The 26581-nt window shown below is 37.1% G+C and overlaps 1 protein-coding gene across 6 annotated transcripts in view; it reads right to left on the bottom strand.

Moving 5' to 3' along the window:
* The window catches only part of ATRNL1 (attractin like 1), a 492025-nt gene that overhangs the window by 72773 nt on the left and 392671 nt on the right, over window positions 1-26581 (bottom strand). For 3 of the 6 annotated variants that reach the window (XR_011740344.1, XR_011740345.1, XR_011740347.1), the window contains one exon: window positions 20687-21406. The exons of the other annotated variants lie outside the window; for them this stretch is intronic. The gene's annotated coding sequence lies outside the window, so the exon portion shown is untranslated. The remainder of the gene's footprint in view (window positions 1-20686; window positions 21407-26581) is intronic. 6 annotated transcript variants of the gene reach the window in all.

The raw sequence follows: 26581 nt of genomic DNA, 5'->3' as shown, positions 1-26581 counted from the left end.
AAAAGGTGACTTTAATAAAGAAGCTTAATAACAAGACACAATCAGATGAACTCACTAGCACATGTTAATCAAGAACAAGAAATAATTTCAGGTACACAAACGACTAGATGCTGATACATAGCCTAAATTAAACAAAAGACACATTTTTAACTGGTTTTCACATAAATGATGAATGTATGATATTAAAGACTACAAAAACACATGCACTGACCATTGGTGTCTAATAGATAACTGGAAGGTGATTCCTTAACGAGCAAATGTTAAATAACAGTGAAACTACATCAACTGATTCTGCAGTCTGTGCCATATACAACATATTATAGTTTCAGAGCTTAAAGTCCTATGTTTACATGTATATAATACCAAAAAAATCTTACAGAAGTTTTTTGGTATGTTGCTTGGTTGGTTTTTAGGTTTGGCTGGTGGGTTTTTTTGTGTGTTCTGACAGTTGCCTAATCATAATTCCTTTGGTTTCAGCAAACATGTTTACTGAAACTTGTATTTGTGGAAAACTCACTGTACACATTCAAATAGGTATTTTTGTAGAAACAGAAGTCTGTCTCTCTCCTATCCAAATATACCTAAAAATACTAGTATTTGCAATAAATGTAGGTCCTGAAATACTTAATTTGAGAAAAATAGAAAATTCTACAGTGATTGAGGTGTTTGAACACACTGCAACTTCAATAGTATTCTTACTTGATAATAATGGGAAACAAGATATTTCAATTAAGGGTCCCTACAATTAATTGAAACTAGAGCATTTAAAGCACAGATTCAGAATATAGGTATATTGAATTTAATGGGCAAAACTATGATTAAACTACTCATTAAATAACATCAAATATTAGTATTGTCCTTCTCCATCCACATGGAAAATGTTTGGAAAAGATCAGTCTCTCTAGTTTTAATGCAACTATCAGAAAGTAGCCACAGTCTCCAGCAGTTTACACTTCCATGGTAGATTTCCAGTTCCAAACAAAGGTATCTTTATAAAGTTTAGCCCAACCCTTATGAAATTTTCAAGAGCTGGAGCATTCAAAATGCAAATTCAATGAAAGTAATAGAGATTATATTTTAAAAAGTGAATTATATGTGAAATATGTCTCAATATCATATGTAAATATGGCATTGATAGTGATAAACTTCCAAGTGAATTTTAATATTAGAAAACTATTTTAATGAACAGTTACAAATGATCCCTTGGTTTTCCTAATCTCAATCCATATTCAGTTTAAAAATTCTTCTGCTTTTGTTCTTCCTGCAAAACGTGTTGCGTGAGTTATGGAATTAAACTTACTCAATTTATAAACCATGTTTGTTAACTCATTCAAATGAATTTGGCAATGTACAGTGGTACCACATTTATTCTCAGCAGCCATGCCTCGTCCCCCCCATCCCCCCAGTTTATTCATTTCCTAAAGGAAATTGCAAGTTAATAGAAAAAGCAGCACTGGAACTGCCTCACATCCTATAGTTATTAATTAAGTAAAGTCTGGTTCAGTAACTCTGGATACTAAAAATACAGAGTTAAACAAAGCCCGGTGCTTCTTGAAATGAAGTTTCAACTTCAGCAGTCATTCTACAAAATTTATGCATTAAGATCTATATCTCTCTTTTAAGGAATTTTTCACAAAATCTCTGAGTAAAAAAATAACAACTCTTGACCATTTTTTCTGAAGGACTCATGTACGAAACACAATACAGAAGGGTCAAAATATGCTATGTTACTGTTGTGTAGAAGCCACTACCTCTATAATTCTCCTTTATTCCAATATGCAGATTATTACCTGGCAATTAATAAAACAAGAAGGTGCACTACATGCTTTGTTGATAATATATAGTAGTCAGTAAAGTTTAAAATGGACTAATGTGATCTGATATCTGTAGATATTACAGTAAAATTTATAGTTGCATTTGATATTGAATGTTAAGTGAGTAGGTAGCATGCTGAGAAAAATGCACATAAACTCAGATTATAACAAGTCTATTCCTTCATAGTGAACCTCTTCTTAAAAGTGAACAGGTTATTATCGAAGTGATTTTTTTGAATCGAGGACTATAACAGGTTCAACAATGATGTCAAATACGTTTCAAATTCTGAATGGAATTAAATGTATAGAGAACTTACTGTAAATTTCAACGTTGGAAACAAATGATGTCAGAAATGTTAGACAAAGTAGGAAATACTGGTGAATTTAATCTTTGAACAGGTACTTTACAGGCAATACTTGAAAGCAAATCTCTTTGTATCCTGTGGAGGAATTGAGTCCCCTCTTCCTTCAGGCACCTTAATGGATGGGAGCATCTAACTGAAAAGCAATGAGAAGGAACGAGAAACACCCCAACAGCCTGGATTTTATGACAGATTAAATGAAACTGCTTGTTACAGATGGACTGGCATTCACCTCTGATTAGGCAGTAAATATTTAGCTTGTTTTGCTCTCATATCTGCTTTTTATACTCTAAACAAAATATTTGTGTCCCATGAGAGGAGATTATTCAACGCTAAACAACAAGTGGTGTTTGCCATGACCTATCTTCAGAGACCGAACTGTGCCCTCAGCATCACAGCTGACACCTTGAGAGGGGAAGAGGAGAAGCGATTATAGAGAAAGGAGAACACTCCTTATGGGAGCACAAAGGAACAAAATCCCTGGCAAGTGAGCACAAGACAGACACAAAACAAATCCCCTGCATTTGCCCCTGAAGTCAGAAAAGCTGCCTGGGCAGCACCAGCACTTCCCCTGTTCAAAAAGAGCTGCCAGCTTGTGCTCCTCATCTTCAGCTAGAGGGTTTGGGGGGCTTTTATTTTATTATTATTTCCTTCTTCCTGAGCAGAACACTCTCTCCAACCTTCTCTCTAGCTATCAGCACCTCCATCTGTTGGTTTCTGTAATAACCAAGTATCTGTGCTTTGGCAGGCCAGCTCCTGCAGAAACACAGCCCATGCTGCTGCCAGCCTCACAGGCAGCAACACACATGGGACTGAACTAATGACACCAGCTCAGGGTTTATGGCAAGAAAGAAAAAAAATGGAGAATGAAACATCACTCATAACAATAAAGCACAGAATTTACATGATTGCCAGCATCAAGATTTCCATAACTATTATCTTAAATGGAAAAAAAAAACCTTCAAAGAAACAACACAACCACAACAATCTCTAAGCCATTAAATATAAAACTCAGGTAATAAAAAGCATTGTATTATTAGCAAGTTTTCTTGTAGAAGTTTAAAACCTATTCCATCAACTTGGCTATACCTAATTTGTGTGTGTTTATGAAAAGGGATGAGCAATGAATCACAGCATTTGAGATTTGCTGTTTCTTTTCTTGTATTGAGAGTTTTAGCTCCCTTCCCCTTTTTCCTTCCCCTCAAGCAGATGCAAACAAAAATGCTGTGTATCTGCAACTCTTCCCATAATTTATATGGTCACTAATGGTAACAGTGCACAGCAATTATGAGGCCTTTTTGCTTGCTTTCCTTTATAGAAAAGCTCTTTTAATGAGCAGCTGATATACTGAATACCTCAAATAGTACAGGAGTAAGTCCATTAACCCAAATTAATTTCAATTTTTTCATTTCTTACAGACACATTCGCTCTACTGCACCTGAGCTCCAGTTCCCTTCTCCCCCGCCACACATATTCAGGTCCTTAGGATACTTTTGAAATTATTTTTAATGACAGCGCTGAAATTCTTGTTTGAAGGCTAAAGGATATATCCCTGTCTGCAATGCGTGCTGTGCCATCCTGTGTGTGCTGCTGGTTCTTCACTGTAAAAATGACTGTAAATTTTGTCATACAAAATGTCATACATTTAAGATAGTCATTTTAGAGCACAGTATCTCCTTTAAAATTCCAAGTGCCCTAACTGCTCAGCTCTTGGGCTGGGAACTGGTGTCACCTTCTCATCTCCGCATTGCAGCCCACTGCCCTGCTGGGTTTCCCAGCACAACTCTTTGTGTAGTCATAGCCTGAGAGCTGGACTGCTGAAATTATCTACATTAGAAATAGCCCCAAAAACTAAAAATTAGATTTTTAAAGTAGGATAACTCTTCCCTGATTCATTTATCAGAGTGACTTTTTGGAGAACACAAGCAAAAGTGTTCAGATAAAGGGGGTGATAGGGGCCTGATGCAGAGGACCGAAAATATTATAAGCCAGTACTGTCACTAAGCAGCTGAGAACATCAAACTACATATTCCCTTGCTAGCGTGCCTCTTTGCTCACAGGAGCTAGTTTCTCTCAAACTAACCATTTATGTTGGTTATACTAATCAAACTTAGAGTAATAATTTACAACTTGAAGACTGCCATTTCTCTTTTCAGACTGAAAGAGGGGCTTGTTCGCCTGAAAGCTTGCCTGATTTTCATTGCAGAAATATATTAGATAGCCAATAAACGGCTTTTCTGGGAAATCTTATTTTCCTGCAGAGTATGAGATTAACAGGCTGGTGAGTTAAATTTTATGTAAGCAGGATATGTTTTTCCTACCTCTTAACCATCTTGTCCCAGTTCTCTTTGGAAGACTAGGTCTGTTGCAGGGAAAATGAGCACTATTTCTCTCCCAAGGAGAGGTTGGTTGGTTGGTTGTGTTTGTTCTTTCCTTTACATTTTTTAATCAGTTCTTTGTCTTCCTTGACCCAAAAAAACCCTCAACTTTACCAGTGAAGAAAACCAGAACTCAAAAGTAACTCCTCTCACTACTTGCTCACAGAAAGGTATAAAGCACTACAAGCTTCAAAGCCCTTTGGCATTCCCTCACTTTTTCACTTTTCTGCAATTAGAAGCAGGTTTCTAGGTAGTGCTGTTTTGGCAGTGATTGCATAATGCAGACACGTTTAAGTAAGGAAATAAATTAGGCAGAGTCTGCCATAATAACCTTCAGTTATAAGTGAAATAATAACTAAGTTTTTATTGGTCTGGGACATGCTGGAACAGAAAATGTAGAAATGGAAAGATACCACTTTCCATGAGGTTTTTGGATTCATAAAGTCTTCTACAATGTCATCTCATTGAAGTTTCATTATTTTTTAAGACATTCTAAGAAATCAAGTGTCTCCACCATTTTTTTTTTCAATTCCTTAAAAAGTTTAAAGGTTAATTTCTGTCCTTCCCCATAAATGTTCAGGAATCTATGTACATGACTCCAAAAAAGAAGAAATGCCTAATTCTTCCTTCTTTGATGAGATACAACCCCCAATCTTACCTTTCTTATAATTTTGAAGGGAACAATAAGAGAAATCCAACAGCTAGAGTAGATTAATAAACAAATTATTTACAATGATGGGAGGTTCATGTTCTCAGACCCTCTTATTTACATTACTTATGCTACATATATGTGTATAACGATACGGTGGGTATTTCTACCTGAACTTTCTAGATCATGAAAGAGGAAGGATAAAACTGTTACTCAGCATCAAGATTTTGCATTGGTATATTTTTTGTGACACTTACAGTTCCTCCAGTTCCCAGAGACTTTTACAACCAATATCTGCTGTATAATACAACTGCTTTTGCCAACAGAACAAGGCATAATGGTTTGTTAGTGCAAGTTGTAACCAAGAGTCAAGAGAAACAAATACGGTTTCAATCTGTATATAAACCAGTAGGTTGCCCTGTTTTACTAGTGCCAGAGCTAGGAAAACAAGCATATGTACAACGGGAAAGCCCATACATACTGATGGGTAAACCTGTCATCGAAGGGACAGATGTTCATCAAGGATATTCAGATACTACAGTGATTGCTAGCGAAGATTTGCAGTAGAAATAAGGCAGCGCTTAAAAGGAACAAGATTATCAGTCACAGAAGCAGCAAAAGGGAGATGGGAGCTGGGGGAAACTGCTCAAGAAGAGCTATGTGGTAGGGCAGGAAAAAGGCTTGAGAGGAACTATTCTCATTGATGAGGACACGTTTAATCACAGCGATGGTTGACAAAGAAGCAGCTTGGACACCAGGCTACCAAATTTGCTGAAAGAACCAATGCAGTGAGTAGAATAAGGCAAAAAACGGATGCTGAGGAGATAAACCCAGGTGAATGGCCTTTATCTACTGGTTAAAAAAAAAAAAAAAACAAAAAAAACCTAACAGCACAATTAAAAGCATTCAGTCCTTTAACTTGCTTACTACATCCACAATATGCCCCAACAGGTTAATGCACTTCCTCTCAGTAAGTGTATTAAAGCAAAAGGAAAGGAAGATGGAACAATAAATTCACTCATATAGATATGATACAAAATTACTTAAAATAGCTGCTGATGTACTTGTGTAAATGACTGTTGCCATGCTATAGAGTAATTAAAAGGAGAAAGGGAGAAGGTGCTACCAAAATTTTGTATTTCTTTCAAGGTCATTTCTGAAAATTACTACTATAATCCAGGTAAGATTACAGTCCTTAATTTTGGTTTTGTTGGTTTTGGTTGGTATTTTTGTTTGTTTGTTTTACTAGTTTGTTCACATTTCCTTATTTACACACAATACTCAGATCAGTTTTATTTAACTCTCTCTCTCAGACAAAATGATGCACCATCTAAAAATATTAACGTAAATTTCACTGTAAGAGGATTAAAACCAAAGTAGTTTTATCCAAATTAATTTAGGTAAGTACATGAGATAAATAAATCAGCACCCTTCAACTCTCAGAAAGCACTTCAAGCAATTTCAAGTCATTAAAAATACTTTTAGTTCCAACATTTTGGCTCTTAGAACAGTCTTAATGGTTATATGACAGTATGTTCTACTACTGGATGCATGGCTTTTATTGCATGCCCTGATCTATTTGATGATCATGGCAGCTTTTTAGAGAACTACGAAGAAAAGCTGAAATAATGAATTATTTTTCAGACAAGTCTAATAAATGCATTAATCAAAAATACCATAAATGCCAGAAGCTCTCATAAATCCTACATTTTATATATTCCTCTTTCTGAACATTAAGCCAATGGAAGAACAATCCTGAAAGGGGGAAAAAAAAGAAGTGCGCAATCCAAAAAAGAGAACAAAAGCACTGCACATGCATTTACAAAATCTCACCAAATTATTTATCTGATCTCATCTACTGATTTATGAACTAGTACTATTCTCCTATGACTTGTTTTCTGACAGCTTGTAAACATCTCATATAGATAAATATGATTATATTTGATTTCTGGTTAGATTATAAGGTGTTCTCATATGACAAGATACAGTCAATTATTTTCCTGTTGTGCTACTATTATGAAATATTAGTGGGTTTTAATAAACTTCTATCAGAATAAGAATCACTCCCCAATCCATTTTCCAGTGACTTGCAAATGACTGATCCTGAGACAACAAGGAGATGTTTCAGAGTACAACTTGAAATGTATCTATTAAATTTACAATAATTTTCCTTTTTCTGGTGACATTTTTTAAGAATAAAAGTGATTTGACCTTCTTTCCATCAACTTCTAAATCCTCCTAGAAAAAAAAATTCCTCACTGGTAAGTGCGGAGAATATAACCGCACATAACATTGCAGATTCGTTAGCAAGAACTCATTGTGCATTTTTATGAGGTTCCAAGAATATTACATCGGAAGGTGAAATTATAGAGCTGTCAGTTTATGTCTGTTGGATCTCGTACTGATGTTAGTATGATGTTATGAAGTTTCAGGAATTCTTTGTGGGGTTTCCATAGAGCTGTGCCGAAGCTTTGTTCTACCTATGGTGCACATACCTGCTAATTTGCTTCACTTTCTAACTGAAAGCACTGAATTAAATTAAAAAAAAAAAATAATAAACCAGTAAAAGTTGTTAGATTCATAATACACAGTTAAAAAAATGGAGCTTTGTAGCACAAATCAGAGAAAGATTTCCAGAACCCTTGATAACAGTGATGCATTAGATAGCTATAAGTTACCAATTGACTGGAGCATACAGTAGCTATTGTTTCTCTTACAGCAGGTTCCTCCTACAAATATATATGTATATACATATATAAGTATGTGTATATATATATGTGTGTATATATATAGAGATAGATAGATAGATAGATAGATAGATAGATAGATAGATAGATAGATAGATAATTTTACACCTTAGAGATTTCACAGAATTCTTCAATAACTTTCATACCCAAAGGAGAGTTTAGTAATTTTAAATGCATGATTCTTGGTGTAAAATGTGAAATCTATAAAAAAAATTCCTTGGAGTACTTTTAGGAGTACCGGTGTGACACTTCTTACAGTGCTGTTCAAGTATGATAGCATCAAAAGATATCCCCAGCCCTTCCATTTCAAAAGTGTGATACTGAATGCTTCTCTACAGTTCCCTGTTTTGTAGAATAACCAATGGCAGAAATTGTCACCATACACTTGATGCTTCACCAAACTTCCAACAGAGCTCATTTCATGTACTTATTTTCAAAATGTGTAAATTTCATAATTTTACTTTTAATCAACAATTAAAAGTTCATGAAGTTCAACAAGGCCAAGTACAAGGTCCTGCACGTGGGTCACGGCAATGTCAAGCAGAAATACAGGCTGGGTGGAGAATGGATTGAGAGCAGCCCTGAGGAGAACTTGGGGTGGTGTTTGATAAAAATCAGAATGAAGCGGCAATGTGCACTTGCAGCCCAGAAAGCCAACTGCATATTGGGCTTCATCGAAGGAAGCATGACCAGCAGGTCAAGGGGGGTGATTCTCCCCCTTTACTTTGCTCACATGAGACCCCAGCTGGAGTATTGCATTCAGTTCTGGGGTCTCCAGCATAAGAAAGACATAGACCTGTTGGATCAAGTCCAGAGGAGGCCACGAAGATGATCAGAGGGATGGAACAGCTCTCCTGTGAAAACAGGCTGTGAGAGTTGGGGTTGTTCAGCCTGGAGGAGAGAACACTCTGAGAAGACATTATAGCAGCCTTCCAGTACCTAAAGGGGATGTACAAGAAACCTGGAGAGGGACTAAAAAGGGCATGTAGTAATAGGACAAGGGGTAACGGGTTTAACCTGGAAGAGGGCAGATTTAGATGAGATATAAGGAACAAATTCTTCCCCATGAAGGTGGTGAAGCACTGGAACAGGCTGCCCAGAGAAGCTGTGGATGCCCCATCCCTGGCAGTGTCCAAGACCAGGTTGGATGGGGTTTTGAGCAACCTGGTCTAGTGGAAGGTGTCCCTGCCCATGACAGCAGGTTGGAACTAGATGATCTTTAAGGTCCCTTCCAACTCAAACCATTTTACAATTAATTCATTTCCCTATATATTTCCCACTATTAATATAACAAATAAAAAGGAAGATTTCCCCCAAACAGCCTATTTCATTAGTTTAGGTTTAATCTTCTAACAAGTGACTCTGATAAGGCAAATTTTTAGCTAGTCTTTGAAAAGAAACATAGCATCTATTGAATTTTACTTTTTTCCACATTTTGTTGAAGCATCAGAATGGAAGATTAGGGTCTGAGAATTCAGGGAATACTGTAATTTGACTATTGCATTATGCTCTCAAGTAAAAAAGTCTGTATTCATTACCTGAACAGTTGCATCCATACTTTATTAAGATTTGATGCATTTAGAGTGACAGGATCAACATGTCAGGTAAAATTCATGCCTCAAGGGGCAATTTCAAACAAAAATTTGCCTCTGGATTCATTACAATCTTGAGTATGATTTTTTTCCCAACGTATGTTCAACTGCATGTTTTTCTGAAGAACAATGACTAACCAGCAAAGCAGCCTGGCTTCACAGATCAAATTCAGGTCCTCTGTCACTTGAGAGATGAAATGTTGTGCTTTTGGTCAGTACAACCTATGTTTATGGGGACTTTTCAACTCAAGCTTCAACTCCTGTACCTGCTACAACAGCAGTTCCAATGGGACACAATCCTTTCAAGCTGAGATTTATTTCACTTCATTCTAATTAACGGGATTGCTATCTATTCATACACATCTGGTAACATAAGAAAAATAAAAAAATAAGAGGTTTCTGTAGTCATATCGTCATCTGCAGAAAAAGTCATGACGCTGTCTAAAGATAGGGTGCTGTCAAAGATCTAAAATGTCAGAGGAAGACAGTGAATCAGACTATCAGATTAAAGAGAGTGACATGAATTAGGAAAAGGGGATTAATGTACATTGCAGAGTTAACTGAACTCTGCTTAGATTATCAGAGAGAATCCAGCATTTAATTTTGAATAATACAATACAAATAGATAATAGACAAGCTCATCTATATATTGACTGCAGCATTAGCCTGAAGAGCAAAACATACACTTAAAAACATAAATCATTACGCTACATGCAATATTGAACAAATTAGTATGAAAATTCAGTTTCAATTTCCAATGAAATGAACAAATTAAGTGGGTTTTTGTGCTATTGTCGAACTTGGAGGAGGAGCACATAATGAAGTGTGTTATAATAGTACTTGTAATTTTGTAATATTTTTTCCAAAAGCATTTCAGGAAAGAACAGGGTAAATTTTTATACCAATTTCATTGATAGTGGAAGAAAAATAAAAAGGCAGCAGTATCATAGGGTTATAACTAATTACTTTAAATCTCAGGAGGTGCAGGGCAAGAATTAGAAGCAGCCTATCATAATCACATCGTAACTTCAAATATGAATGGAGCAACTTTATATATAGAAGCAATATGTGGATCTTAAAAAGAAAAGGAAAACTGAGGAACAGAGGAACCAAGAGAGATTTTGGTTTTTACTTAAAATGAGTCAGTATTTTCCTCTGATGTCAGCTTATTTTGTTCTAACAGATCTCTAGCTAATGCAGGGGGAAAGGTTTCACACTGCTGAGTTTAATATCACCTGACTGGATCAATCTTTGTAAATTTTGCCGAAAAAAGTCTCTGCTCTGCCACTTAATTATTCTGTGACCCTCATCAAGTAACTTCACCTCTGTGTGTTGCTATTTCCTTCCTCATTTCTACTCAACTATAAAGCAAACATTTTAGGGTAAAGAATCTTCTTACAACAAGCTTGCACTGTGTAGCCCAGTGGGAATTCTGATTTGACTTGGGACTGCAATGTGTGTAATAACCTCACCCCCCCCCCCCCCCAAAAAAAAACCAAACAGATTTCATGGAATTACACAGTCACAAAGATACAAAAAAGCAATGAGAGAAAAGAACTAATACATTAATCTGATTTTAAAAATCAAATGATAAAATCTGGATTGTGCTGTAAGTGGTGCTGAATAAATGCACTTCACTGAAAAACTAATTTATTATTTGATTATTCCTATAAGCAGGCATGCAGGTTCTTAATGATCATGTCCTTCCAAGATGACACAGGATAGCTTGATGTTTTTTTTTTTATTCTAAGGACATTAGCCTCACCAATATCTGTCCCAGATGGAGGTCTGGTGGCAGATGTCTGCTTGTATGCAGAGATTATTGATCTCTGAAATCTGAGCTCCATATTAAAGATATTGAGGATTAATCTTTCTTTTTGGGTGAGAAAATAAGCTCTCTTTCAGAAATAGAAAAAAAAAAAAAAAGAAAAAAAGAGAAAAGACCACCAAACGAACACAAGCAACAACAACAAAAACCCACAAAACAAAACCAAGAAACACCACCATCAAAACTCTAATTTGTTATGGCCTTAATACTCTATAGAATTTACTCCTACCAACTTCCCTTTGATAATAAAAAGCTTTACTGTCATTCTACAAAGGGTTCAGGCTAAATAGTACTGGTTTTTACTGGAAAACTTAGGAAGGTTTTACTTAAAATTTGTATTTTCAGAAACAGATTCCCAGCATGATCAGAATTACAGTTTTCTGTCTTGGATCTCTTGGAATTTAGAAAATCTAAAAGGTCTGCTGTTCCTTAGAGCAACATTTCTAACTCATCGCTCCTTATTTTACTCATCCTATCTTTAAATCTGGCACACATCAGGTTGCTGTGAAGGGGCTGCCATGAGATCATGCAAAACGCACCAGTGATGCTTAATGCGTGCAATGGCAGAGGTACAGGAAATAGCTAATTTCTCATTTTCTGCCTCTTCCTCTCTTTCCTGTTAAAATTCTAATTATACGGAAAAAATTGCATTTTACTGACATTGTGTCAAGTAGTCATAACTGTTACCCAATGTACGTGTTTGACTCTGGTTCCCAAATAATAATGTTAATGAGATAACACAAAGCAGAGGGAGTGTGGGCTGCCAAGCCTGTGCAGCAAGCTAGAGCAAAATTTCTAATGCAAATGATTTCTTCCTGGACACAACTGCATTTGATTTAAAGATTTCTTAGCAGCCTCATTTTCAAGCTATATCATCCAACACACTGCTTATGTCATCAGCATTTTGCACAAACTTGCTTTCTGCCAATGAAAGCCTCTCTTTGAAATGTTATTACAAGAACTAATCCTATTTGCACCTATGACTGTAAAACTCTGCCTCGTGATAGAAATACATGGAGAGACCCAAATAGACAAAATGCTGAGTACTAGGGAGGTCAGCACTGAACTGGGTAGCATCTCTGAAAGTAATTTCACACTATGGGGAAAAAAATAGTTTTAAAAAGAACAGTGTCATGATAGGAATTAAACCCATATCAACAGGCCACTTCACATGTTCCTTCAACACTGACTTGTGCCAGACTCCATATTTTCAAACATCATTTTCAACCTGTGCTACTCACCTCTCTCAAACAGCAGTGCTTGTATTACTTGTCTTGGGAAGTTATTCTACCATATTGCACTATTATATCCAACATTCACCTTTCCTCCTCAATAAGAGTGTGATTTGCCCTTTTAACGTCTTTGGATTTAACTGTAGCATCATCCTCTGTTCTTTCACTGAGGAAAATAACTAAAGCAGATCTTACTGGACACAACTAAACTCACGTCAGAGTTTAATTTCTAAAATAAACACAAAAAATTATATTGCTTCTCATTCTACTTTAATCATATCCACACCAAATGCCTTCAGGTTAACTAGTTTAAGAAAAAAAAAAAAAGGATTTGTAGTAATTGCACAATCTGCTGGGCTCTTTGTAATTCTGTCTCTAATGGCACTTGGAGGTCCCTTAGCTCCTAGAATTCTGTGCAGACATCAGGGACAGGATTAAGGGACGCAGTCCTGTAAGTGAGAATGCAAAACTAAACAGAATCAGCTACTTGCCATCCTTTTCAGTTGTTTTATATGTGGAGGGTCAAAAGAACAAACTGCAAGTTGCATAGTATTTGCATTCTGTAATGAACTGCTGGAGGCAATTGGGATGTTGTAATGGTGAAGACAACCTAAACAAAACATAATTTAAAAACTTTTTGATTGTGTTGTTTTAATACTGCAGTTAACCCCAGAGACACAGAAAACAGACCTGTTCTGACAATGCCTTTACAAAGGCCTTTTCATCCTCAAAGACGCATACTGTGTGTCAGGCGGTTTATGTTAGTATCTATGTTCTCTTTTCTGATTTACAATTGATTTATTTTCTCTTCAGGTAGTTCAATGTATTAATAACAGGCCTTATGATGTTCTATATCCTCTTCTTCCTCTTGCTATATGATCCATTTCAACATTCAGTAACCACTGGGATTTTGCAACCATCAGGGCTTCTTCTATCAAACTTTGCATTACATAGGCAGGAGCTGCAGCCCTTCAGGTAGGGTAAAATTCAGCATTAAAAGCAGAAATTACGTTTGTTTCTTACACATGAATAATAAAAAAGTAATTACATAATTAATATCACAGTGCTTTTCCTTCTACTATGGCTGAATTTTCACAGATTCAATGTTTACTTTGGAGATAAAGTGAATTTAGTAAAATAAAAACCAACCAAACAAAATCCACAAAAAACCAACCGAAACACACCACACCTCAAACAATTATCACCCCCCCACACCCCAAAAAAAAATGGATGAGCTAAACAAAACAAACTCCCCTTCACTCCCCTAAGCTGTATAATTTAGAATTTTCAGTTTTGTGCTTTATTTTGCTTTTGAGTAGGTTTCTCTGAAAGCAACGGTGATTTCTCTCCAGAAGTCTTTACTAACAATTTTTGCTTGTTTTCAGTATTGCCGAATAATCATGTTCTATTCCAGAATTTCTGTGAGGAACTGCTCTGGACAAAATATTTATCTTTCACTGCTCTCCCTGGAAATGAAACAAGATGCTGCCTACAAGTGGCCACTTCCATCTCCTGCAGTTCCCAGTGAAGCTGTTTCTCCCTCTCCTCAAAGCACAGGAGACCACCAGCTAAGGGCAATGCAAGAAAAATCGAAGGTGCCGACCTTTCTAAAGGAGGACAAATCCTCATGAGCTTTCAGACAGGCCAGATTTTTCTATATTTTAGCCTTTCCTAACATATTTCTGACTCATCTGTTTCAGACTGACATGACTGCTGAGCACAGGAAGCATTCCTGATGTGCCTATCAGGAACATGACAATAAAAGGAATTAAAATGCAGGATTGAACAGGGCATAACTGGTGAAAAAGGAAATGACACACTAGAAATACTCACTAAGAACATAAACCCAACATTTTACGCGTAGATACAAATTCTGTATTGCAGGACGAATGTAATACACAGAACGTGAAACTGTTTTCCTTTGATTGAAGTTATTAACAATAATTCTGTATCAGCTTTTATTTTTAGCAACGATGACCTCAGAACCTTAATCTTCTTTTTTTCTGCAGCTCTATAGTGTAAGCCAAGACAATTGAACCCTTTTAGTAGTAGCGCTGGGTGCTCAGAGAGGAACTCTCAAGTACTATTATCCCCGATACCATCAAACACACTATAATTTGTGCTGTGTATAGCAGTTTTGAAATGTGTCATGGAGATGGAGTGATTCATACTTTTTACTTTTCTTGACAATAGATGTTAATATTTTCTGGTATTTAGAGTGTCAGCTTTTTGACAACTTACATTGCATTTTGGCTTTGGGGTTTTTTTTGTGTTATCTGAAAACTAAATTGTATGACTCGGTACAAAATAAAGCCTATCACTTGACTACCACTTCTGGCCCCTCTTCTTGTGGATACTTTCACAAAGTAAATACGTTGTGAGGAGACAATGAAAACCTGGGAGGAAAGAAGGAAGGGAAGGGGGTGAAGGAGAAAAACGGGAAAAAATTAGGATCATGAAAACATCTGGATCTCAACATAAACAATGAATTTTGAAGATGATGTTCTGGGGTGGGGGGGGAGGAGGGCGAGAATATCTAATTTGTGATCATTTAAAAACACTTAACATCTTGTTTTCAGCTATATTCACATCTATGACAATCCTGCTAAGCAAGTACTAGATACAAGCTAAATCATAAAACAACAAAAGGTCTTCCTCTGGCATCCTACTTGAGAATATTCAAAATTAATGCTGAAATTGCTGGAGCAATACCTGAAAATTTGGTAGAAGCTTCAATGGAATGGAATTTCTCTGGACACACAATTTCCCCAATCAGCTTCAGAGCACCTTTGAAGGCCCCATGCAAAGCCTCCAGATAGCCTGGACTGTACTTCAAAAGAAAAATTAAACAAAAATCACAATATTCAAGTCTTAGTTCTGCTCTTTTAAAAATTGTATTTTACCCTCTTGCTTAGAAGCAGCAGTATGGAATAACTCAGGTTTTAGGCTCTGAAGCATATAGCTTTTTGGAAGCATTTTTGAAGAGCAACAGAATACAAAAGTTCATACAAAGAAGGAAGTATCAAAACCTGACACTTCTAATACAGAGGAGGTAGCATGGCGTGTTATAAAGCTCAACACACAAAGAAGAATTACAGACTTATTTCAGAACTGCAGGATGGTCTCATATACCCTAAAGGAATCCACATTCAAAGCTGCCTGTGACATGTCAAGTGCATGTTGGACAACAGAAGAAAGGGACAATGAGACCAGCCGAACCACTGTGTTTGGTACGGGTGTCAAGATTGTTCTATGGTTAATGCTTTCCCTCTAGAAAGCGTCTAGGAGCAAATCACCTCTTTTGGCCTCTTAAAAAACTGTTACTGTGATGAAGGAAAATAATTTCCCAAGTCCCAAAGGAAAATTATCCTCTGCAGATTCTTTTTACACTCTCTCCTTTATCCCATAACATGTAGCAACAGCAGTTAATGAAAGCATAGTGGCTCCACCTATCAAAAGCAGGAATACTGGACATTTATGAATAAAAGGTAACAATGTGACCACATTTACAGTAACAGACTTCCACAATAAATACACAACAAGGTAGAAAACAGACCAAACATTCTCAGGAAGGGAGAGAGACAATAGGAGAAAAGAATAATTACTACAAACAAAATTGTCACCTGGTAATTTCTCTGTTACCTCCTATCTAAGAACTGAGTAAGTAAGTAAGTAATAGTACTGCTTGGAAGAACAACTCACAGATATTCACTAGACAAGGTCAAAATCACAGGATAGGGCTAAACGAAAGGCTGGGATTTCCCAGAAAGACAAAAGTGGGTTGAGCATGCAGTTCCAGATACGGGGGGGAGAGGAGAAAAAAAAGGCAAGTTTAGTAAGATCTGGTAGATCAGTGACTACCACATAGCTCCAAGAATTTAAAGGTATTACTGCCCAGAGCAGAAAAAAACCCTAGACCATCTGTGAAAGTATAGAAAACAACTGAAAATTTATGTACTTAAAGTGTGTCCTTGCGTCTGGAAGAGCGCCTGTAAAACATGCAGCAATTTGAAAACAGCCTCATGTCTGATAATAGCAGGGTCTGTAGCACTTGAAGATTTTATTAACCACGTTCACTATCAAGAACTCTGAAGAATAAGATGTTACAATGGAAATACTGATGGTACATTAACATTCTTAAGACACCTAACTCTGCAAAATCAATTCTGCAATTTGTCTAATTTATAGAAAAATCCCCAGAATTGCCCAAGGGAGTTGTTCTGTCCAGCTTTAAGCTCATTCAGGGTCTGATGTTCTATGTTTGTAATCCAGCAGTGGTGGAGATGATGCTGTAAGTACCATGCCAGCTTCATGCAATAGTGGAGTTCTACCTAGTGAAAATCCTGTGAACACACATGATTATTTGGGCATAGATGCCACAGGGAAGGCAGCTGGAGGAAGGGGAAAGGGAAGAGAAAGGAAAGAGCTGAGTCTTTTAAAGGGTCTCAAGTCATTATAGAATCAGCCAGGAGAATTAAGTACCTGCAAAGGCTGCAGGGGTTGATCCATTCCACCTAACTTAGCTATCTTCCTCCTTCTGGTGATTAAGGAGTACCAATAGAAAACAAAGCTTCATGTATCTACTTGAAATCCAGGCAAATTAGCCTTTTTTTTTTTTTTTTGAGTAGGGGTGGCACTGCTGTAGGTCTGGTTCTTGGCTGTCACCTCACAAGGAGCATGTCCCAGACACCAGCCTGGGGACCACCTTCCACACCGCCACCAAGCCCTGGACAGCAGGAGGCAAGGCCTGGTTCAGCTGAGAGGAAACTAGGGGCTTGCTCCATGCATGTATCTTCCAGCATTTTAGAATTTCATTTGTCTATCATTAAATAAAACAAACAAAACCCAACTAACCAACCAAAAAAAGTCCCAGAAGCAAAAAATGTGACTCTTTTCTTGCCAGCAGAATTTACCACCCTCTTACCAGGAGATTCTCTGCTTCTGCTGGGCTGCTGTGCACTGGCAATTACAGTGGCCCAGCATCCAATAAGGGAATATATCATGCTCATACAACATAATACATTGACATGATAGCTGTGGTCCTTTCCTGACACCTAGAGTTAAACCCTTCAGACTGAAAGTGACCTAGAACCCAAATATTTCTGTGTAAGTGTTTTAACCACTAAAGACAAAAGTCCAAAGTCCCATCACGCCTTGGAACTTATAGTTCTGACCTGTAAAGCTAAAAACTGCTGCAGTTTTTTTCTAACAGTCTCCCACCTACACAAAAGCACCCATCTGCCTCAAAAGGCATTTCTGAAATCCCACAGACACAAGGTTACCCATAACAAAGTTAACTATAACATTCGTCATACATGTCCTCTGATGCCAGCAGCTTCAGCTGCAGTTGCTTTAGACTCCATTTTCATAATTTTCTTCAAGTGCCACTTCTGCAGCAAAAGTCTAATCTCTCTTTTCTACAATAACTACTACTATTTGTGGTATTATGGTCTCCATACCTGACTCATCCTGCATCAAAAAAAGGGCAAAACTTCCTCATTCAATAATTCTTGCACCAGGCTCAGCTGCTTGCTCTTGAGGCAGCTCTTCTTTCAGAAAGATATGCAGTTTTGATCAAAGACTTCCACTAATGGAAAATCTATCATATTCCCTGAATGATGCATTCCAATAATAAAATACTTTGGCTTCTTAAAATGGGCATCATCTTTCCTGATCAAATTCCCTGACTTTCAGGCTCAGCATCTTGTTATGCTTTGTCTTCATGATAAATGAATCCCCAATACCAAGCATCTACTCTCTGTGGAGTAGATGTGTCACCCTTTACACTTTTCTTTGACAAAGAAAAACAAACAGAAGAAAACAGAAGTGAAAAGAAAGCCCCCATATGAATCTGTTTAAGGTTGGCTCAATGTTTTTAACAAAAGATGAGTTCAGGTCTTATCTTGAATACAAAATAAAATTTTTCTACATCCAAATCAAAAGTCAAGCACAGAGGCTCAGATTTGAAGGAAGACAAAGGGAGATCCATTCCCCACCATCGCTCCAAAAGAAAAAAAGGAGGGAAGACTACCTAATAGAAGTTGTTTCCCTTGTCCTTTCTACATTAAGATAGACCTATCAGAGGTGATTGAAGTAAAGAACTTCTATCAACATGCACAAAAGGGAAAATTCTTACACAGCTCTAAAACTAGAAATTACCCTCTAAAGTTCCTTTATATCATAAATTTATAGTGCATTTAATTAGTTGAGTATTAGTAAATAAGCATGGTGAATTTCTACCAAAGTTAGAGGAAACCACACTAGTGACCAAGGAAGTGAAACACACAACATTTTCCCCATTGAGGATTTACCAACACAGCAGTGATACTGATGCTTAACATGCGATGAAAAAAATGTGTAAGAGGAATTCCTAGGATCTTGTGGTTTAATCCTGACCTTTTGGGTGCAGCAACAGACCTTTAATAGAGTGTGGTAGCTCTAGCAACAGAACAAAGCACTAAGCTGAACTGAAAGCCACATACCTAACCAGAAAAGTTTGCTGGTTTATATTATATCTTCTGTGAAGCATCTCAGACAATAACACGGAAAACAAAATGGCTCTGCAATAACAGCGCATACTCTCCTGCTGAGCCAGAAATAGATGTAGCCCCAAACTTAGGGAGGCTTGCACAACCACACTCTATGTAACATGGAAGAAATATAAAAATCAGAAATACTGGTCAATTTTAATGGTGGCCAAAGGAGAGAAAAAAATTAAGTCACATAGCTATTCTAAGTTAACACACAACTGACTTGATCTCTTTTGGGGGCATGACCACTGTAAAAACACATTGCTTTGGTCAAGCCAGATATGTCTTTTGGCTTTTTCTCTCCCACTAGAGAAATACCCAGGGCCTCTTTGCCATACACACTACTCAAGAGCAAAGCATTGGTAAAGGTTTCATTTATTAGGGCAGTAACAAAACACCATTAGTACATTAATAATCAATTGTAAACAATGGGGTTGAACTGTCCAGCATCTAGATATCTGAAGTTCTAGCCATAGCTTTCTTAAGGTACACACACATTTCAACAGTCTCAATATATATTTTCTAGTTCGGAGCAGGTTATATTAACACCTTGCACACACACATATCTCAATATGAATTATTTTATATTAATCAGCTCAGCACAGAGACCCTGCAGTAACTGACACTTCCAACAGTCATGCACAATTTTTACCATCAATTAAGGCTGAGTAAGGAGTCGGGGGGGAAGAAGCGACACAGGGAGATGCGAGGACAAAATACAAGCGAGCGAAACCATTGAAGACAAGCTAGTGTCTCCCAGTTCTTCAGGTCAATAGCTAATTGTTGTTGAAACAGTATCCATATTATCATTTAAAAAAGTCTACTTCTTGGCTAAAAACAGCTTATAGAACTATGTTTGTAAAGCTAAATGGGGTGGGAGGGCAAGAGGAAATCACTGTTGAAGAAAAACTTTCAGAAGTCATAGAGGGCATTTAGGAGGAGTAAACTAATATATCCTCATCTGATAAGGCTAGGCTTACCTAGGCTGCCCTGGTGCAGGATGCATTTTTTTGATTAAATAGTTTCTGTTCAAGTTTGTCCTTCGAGAAGTCTGTCTGGTGACTATACAGAAATACTGTAAATGAATGAATTCTGACACACCTACTAAGCAAGTATAGTTGGCACAAAAGGTTCTAAGGTGTGGGAGGGGGTATGAAAACAGAAGAATTACAGAATTCTAACCAGGACAGTAAAAATCACTATGCCTCTCTCCATGTGGATTGATTCCAGGAGAGATAAAAGCAAAGTAAGCCCTTGAACTTTGTTACAGAATTTCTCTGTGTGTAGTCATCATTTTTTGACAGAATTACTTAGGTAATTTTGGTAGCATTACTGAAGTAACTAGTGTTAGCTAATGTGTCTGTGTACAGACATGCTTTGAAGGCCAACCTTATCAAACACTGTGGTTCAAATCATATTCTAAGAGGCTAAGCAGACTCAGTCTAGCAGAACTATGTTTTATTAAAAAGTGAAAATAAGGACACTTCAAGAAGTGAAATAGTTAAATGTATAATCAAGTTTCAAGTATATTGAATATTTAGTAAGGAAACTTACAAAGTCACTAGATGTCTTCCTATTGACTTCACATGGTTCAATATGTTAGACTAAGAAATCCATCCGAATGCCCACGTAGCCATGGCTGACCGTATTGCGAATGTCAGTTCATTGACTCACTTAGCGAACTCTTGGCATTTTAAACTTAGACAAGTCATTAACCATGAAGAAAAACAAAGATTAATACTTAACTACCTGTTCAGCTGCAGGTGCAAGCATCATATTATAATCTGATGAACCAAGCATAATAAATATTCTCTTTTAGGCTACACATGATATACAAAAATCCCAGAGGTGCTAATTTCACTACAGAAAGTACGCAATGCAAATTTGCTAATATAATTTGCAAATAGAAAGCAGAAAAATATAAAAATGTGTGAGAGGTTTTTGGGAAATCGTAGGAGACTGGTAATGGGTACAAGCATGTGACATTCCGCAGTAATGAGGCAGGCTGGCTGCGTGCCAGTGTCAGCCACTGGAACCGCACCCTGCAAGAATTCAGCTGCAAATCTTTATTTCCTTTATGTCTTTCATATCTTTGCAATTCTCAGGGCAAAAGGCAAAGACAAAGTCTTTCAGCTGGAGTTCTTTCATCCAAGAACATTCTTCATCCAAGGCCAAAGGTTCACCACATCCTAAAAGGCCTTTGGATCTGCATGTTCAGTCATCTTCATCCAAATGTATTTCTTTGGGAGCATTATTCAGTCCTTGTGATCGATCCTAAAAGAACACCAATAAAAACTATCTTCATTCCTTCAAATACAATCTTCAATGGTTTTATCTCTAGGACCACTGTATGAGCGTATTGTGTCAAAAGTTGCAAAATGGTGATTCAGAGATACTCAATTAAAACCACAGCACATTGAAACCCTTCTCCTATAGTTTTTGAGGTTTTGGTCGATCTTTTAAATAAAAGTTTCCAAGATGAAATAGAGTTTCTAGAAAAGCACACACATATGAACACAATATTTTTCACTTGTGTTGCCAGCAGTTTAGAAAGACTATCTATTAGCTTTCCATGGACAACATATCTAAAGTGATAAAAAGCTGTGATTGAAGACCCTACCTGTATACTACAGTGCTACAAAGTGTTTTGAATATGAAATTCTAGAATATGAGGAGGTTCCTGTATCCACTGAAATTGCTTTACTGGAGTAGGGAAAAGTAGAGTTTCCTCTGTGAGGAAACAAGACAGTTATTTAACAGTGCATGATAATGTAATAGGAAGTAAAAATAACCCCTCCAATTGCAACTTATGATTGCCTAAAAAAAAACAAAAAAAAAAAACAAAAAAAAAGAAAAAAAGAAAAGGGAAAACTGTCAGCTAATCTTGGTTTCAAAAATAATCCCACCACTCTCTAACTTGGCCATCAGTATTCCACATCATCTATCTTGCTTAACTTTCCTCCATCTCTTTTCTTTCTCCTCTGGTAGCCTCTCTTCACTGCCTTCTCTTCAGGTCATCCATCCCCTCTACAATTTTAGCCTTTGCCTTTCTCCTTCTGAATCGTTCATGACTCCGTTTTGGTCTCCGTAGTCTCTCTACCAGTTTTGGATCTCCTGCCCCTTTTCAACCCACTGCTCCACAGTCACTTCCAGTTCCTCTTCGCCTTCATTATTTTGCAGTATTCGCTTCACATCTTTCTTTCACCTGAAAACTAGCCATTTCCTATCTTCTCAATTGTTATTTTTGGCATGCTCCCAAATTTCTGCTATTGCACCATCCTGCTAAACAACTGGGTCACACACTGTCTCTAGAATAAGAGACCAATCCTGTCTTACTCCAATACTATAACAAGACTAAGTTGGAGGTGCACTGATCTTCAGCATAATTTTAAAAACACAAAACCTTCTCTCTGCAAGCAGCGCTGTCAGTTCTCATCATTTTATTACAATACTTGGAATAAATTTATTACTAACAAATCTGCAGCTTCTGAAGGAAATACATAAGAAACCTCTCTCAAAAGAAAATATCAAGTTTTCATGGTTACAAGCAAAGCATGAAACACGTTCCTGTCTTAACTTAGTGAATCACATGTGAGAAAGGGTATAATTCAACCCTAATATTTTAGTCTTACTATTTTTAAGCTAGCTGTATAACTACTAGCATTCTGACTCAGAGGGACAGGCATAAACCTGATCTGAACAGAAGAGCAGACTGTGTAACAGCTTCAGTCCACACCTGATTTGAACTGTTCCAAGTTAATACTACACACTGTAAGGTCAGAATATTAAAGGAAGGGAAGAAAAAAAAAGGAGAGCTAATCTCAAGCAGTCACCACATGAATGCTGTTAAAATGTCACTTATTACACTGAAGTTGTAATGGTGCCTCAGTAACTTCTATTCAATTTCGGATGGAAATGGCCAGAAGTGACAAGTGTTTGGTACTTAGCAGATTTGAAACCAGTAGTAAATGGAGGAAAAGCTCAATTTTCCTCATCAGTTTGAGAGATTTGTTCCTATCAAAGTAATTTCTTGATCTCAAATTAGTAGCTGTTTCCCCCGTAATGGGAAATGGACAGGTCAGATAAAGGATACTAATGAGGATTACTTTTTCCTTGGATGGAATGTAATCAATATTCCTCCTTAATTATCTCAAAGCAATATGATGGGAAAGGAAAAGGGGTTGTGGCTCTTTTACTCCACTCAGCCTCCAAACAACCTTTAATTGCTGTGTTTTATATTTTCTAGAATTAATATAGTTAAATTGCCCTCAGGACTTTTCTGTGATGGTCCCATCTAGTTTTTCAACATAAGAGTAGAAAGGATTAAAATTTTGGCTAAATATTCTTTGATATCCATCTTCTAACATAAATTATACCCCCCCCACCCCCCCTCCCACTAGGCTACGTTTGCATAACCGGCTTAGTTACTTAAATGAGATATTTCTCCATCAGGTCTGTGTTGAGGTAAATGTAAAGATACTGATGGATTTGGAAATCAAATCCTTTATAATATTAACTTTTTGAAAGATGTTAACAAGACATATTAGCTCAAACAGAAGCTTCCTATTGACTCTCTATTCTGCCTCCAAGGCCTGACCAAAGCAGATCTCAGACTTTAAATCTGATAAAACTCAGAAGGGATTTGGTTTGTTAAAAAAAAAAAAAAAAAAAAAAACCACACAAAAAAACCCCACACAACCTCTAGGTATCAAAGTTTATTAATTCTTTAGTGTCCTCTGTTCTTCAGCTTTTAATGTGTAAACTGGATTTCTGTGCAGCAGAGTCAATAAACAACTTCTAGCTGAAAGGGGACAATGAAACAAGGTACCATGTATCTTCTTGTAAAAGCAAACATCATGAACTTGTTTAAACATCAAGAAAAATGTTAAAAGAGAAATTGAGGTAGAGTGTGCCAGCAACAGCCTGAAGGAAGACTGAAAGCAAAATGAGGGAGTGTGCTCTTAGGTCAATTTTTCCTAAGAAAGTTCACAGCTATCAAATCTTGGACCTAGTGTATTATGCAATTAAGGATCATTTTCTGGATGTTCAGGCCTGCCCAAATTTATTCAAAAACAGAACTGAGATATTACTTTCTGTTCTGGCACCTGACAGTAGGCAGTCCTTAGTTTTCCCCTGCTGACTTCTGAAAAATGCAGTACAAAAAAAATAATAATGTACCAGCAGTGAGCTTGGTGCTGGTTCAATGTTTTCCCTGCAGTGGCGAAATACCATGAAGTGCTTGGAAGCACTCAAGCAATTTTCTCAGTGTTCAGTTCTCAGCACTGAAGCTCGCTGTGGGTCAAGTCAATGCTAAGACAAATCTAAGCTGTACAGCTGTTGAAATACTTAAGCCACACCGGATTTTAAAGTGATGTCATAGCAATGCAGTTATTACTTGCCTGCCACAGGATCTGCTGATGGCAGTCAAAGTTCTTATTCATCAAGGGGCCCCAATAATTGAAACAATCCATCTGCTCTATGTACTTTTTCTGCCTCTACTGTGATTACTTACTGCCTTGTGATATTTGCCAGTGATGTCATGCTTAGTCAAGCAATCGGTGGCCTGTTAGATCTCCTGAGAACTGCACTGCACTTCTGTGATGGTGCATAGGTAACTAAAATAATCCACCTGTTCTAAGCTTTCCCTTTGCAAAACCTGATGAGACATGATATTTGGCAGTGACTGTCATAACTGATCAAGCAATAGCCAGACTCGTGCATATTTCCTGAAAGCTGATGCTGTTTTCCATCACAAATTCCAGATAATTGAAATAATTGACCTGCTCTAGGGCCCTGCTTTGACTCTAGCACTTTCTGCAATGGGACATTTGCCTGTTGTCATATTTGTTTAAGAGCTGCAGCAGGAAGAGGTTTTGATTACTTTTTCACAAGATGTCATAGCATCACAAAGTGACATTATTTACACAGTTCGTATTACTAAACTTCCAGATACTCCGCTTTCTGCATTCACTCCACGACTCACAAGTACATGTGCTCTGCTACATCTATCCAAGGGCTGGAAAGGTACAAGAGGAGGAAATGAGGGAAAGTATACAAGCTAAAGTTTTGGAACCAGGCTGATAATGGGAGTCTTATTACTGCTCCCATATAATGAGTGCCATATAATTTAAACACTCCAGTGCTCTGCCAGTTAAATGGACTTCTATTAAGTTTTTTTTAGTAGTTAAGCAGCCTACAAATGTTTTACAGAGGACCAGGTACCCTGACTTAGGTTTTTTACCACTTATTACACAGTTAAAGGACAGACTTGCCTGTTGATTGATACAAAGATTTTTAGAATAGTTCAATTAAGTGTCCTAGCCATAAAAAGCTTTTATGTGTTCATCTATTGTTGTCAGAATAGGGGTATAGATCTTACTTGCAGTCAGATTATATTGCTCCTTTTTATTTGAGATGCACAAAAATACCACATTCACTCACAAGATCACATCCCGCTCCTGAATTTACAGTATTCATCTCAAGGATGGACATTATGTTGTGTTCATTGCTCTGCTTAGCATCTGAGCAGGTCACAGACTGACTGACAGTGACTGTAGAAGTCTAGCACATCCACAATAATCTTGCAAGTGTCAGTCAGAGATTTCCAGCACTTTCATTAAGATCTAACATTTCTGCAACTGTACTTTAAGGGATTCTATATTTTGCCCTGCACAAAGTACAGCATACAGAAGTACTTTTAAAAGACCTCTTATAACATACCATCCACCTCTGAAAAATGCCAAACTTTCCTAAAGTCCAAGCCTTTCTTTTTCTGTACCTTTTTATTTTCAGTTCTTTATCTTCAAATGGATAACACTGAAATGACTGAAGAGAAATGCTGTTTTTAAAGAGAGAAAGCCAATTAAAAAAAATTTTAAAAATCCAAAATTTTATTTAATTTGGATGAAAACAAAACCAACCTACAAAATTGAAGTGAACTGTTAAGAATAACAAAGTCTGCGTGTGATAAAAGGAATACATATTCTCATTTTACATCAAGCTCCCCTTAGGAAAGAAAGTGCTAAGTGTCTCTTGATGAGAAAGGTTTGATGTGTACTAGTATAAAGATAAAGTCAATGCTTGACATCCCAAAGAGATTTATATTTCCATCAAAAATGAGAGCCAGTACTTGCATACAGAAATATAGTGCATGTAGTCCCTTCCAGCCTTCATGTCTCAGCAGAATCACAGCACATGCAGCCCAAGCCCTACAGCACTTTCCCCTCACTGAGAAATATCTAAATTATAAGCAGGAAGTAATTTAGTTGTAAAGTTTGAATTTCAACTTTATAGGGGAAAGTTTATGTAGGAAGACTTGACATACTACTCTGGTGAGTGAATGTCAATCAACACTTACTCAAAGTAAAGAGACTACAGAAAGGAGACTCCTGTATGTGTGCGCACAACTGTGGGGTGGTGGAAATCAACTTTTTGCTTTTTGATGAAATA

This window comes from Patagioenas fasciata, chromosome 8 (assembly GCF_037038585.1).
Source record: "Patagioenas fasciata isolate bPatFas1 chromosome 8, bPatFas1.hap1, whole genome shotgun sequence".
Taxonomy (NCBI): domain Eukaryota; kingdom Metazoa; phylum Chordata; class Aves; order Columbiformes; family Columbidae; genus Patagioenas; species Patagioenas fasciata.
This window is presented reverse-complemented; position numbering and strand designations above follow the sequence as displayed.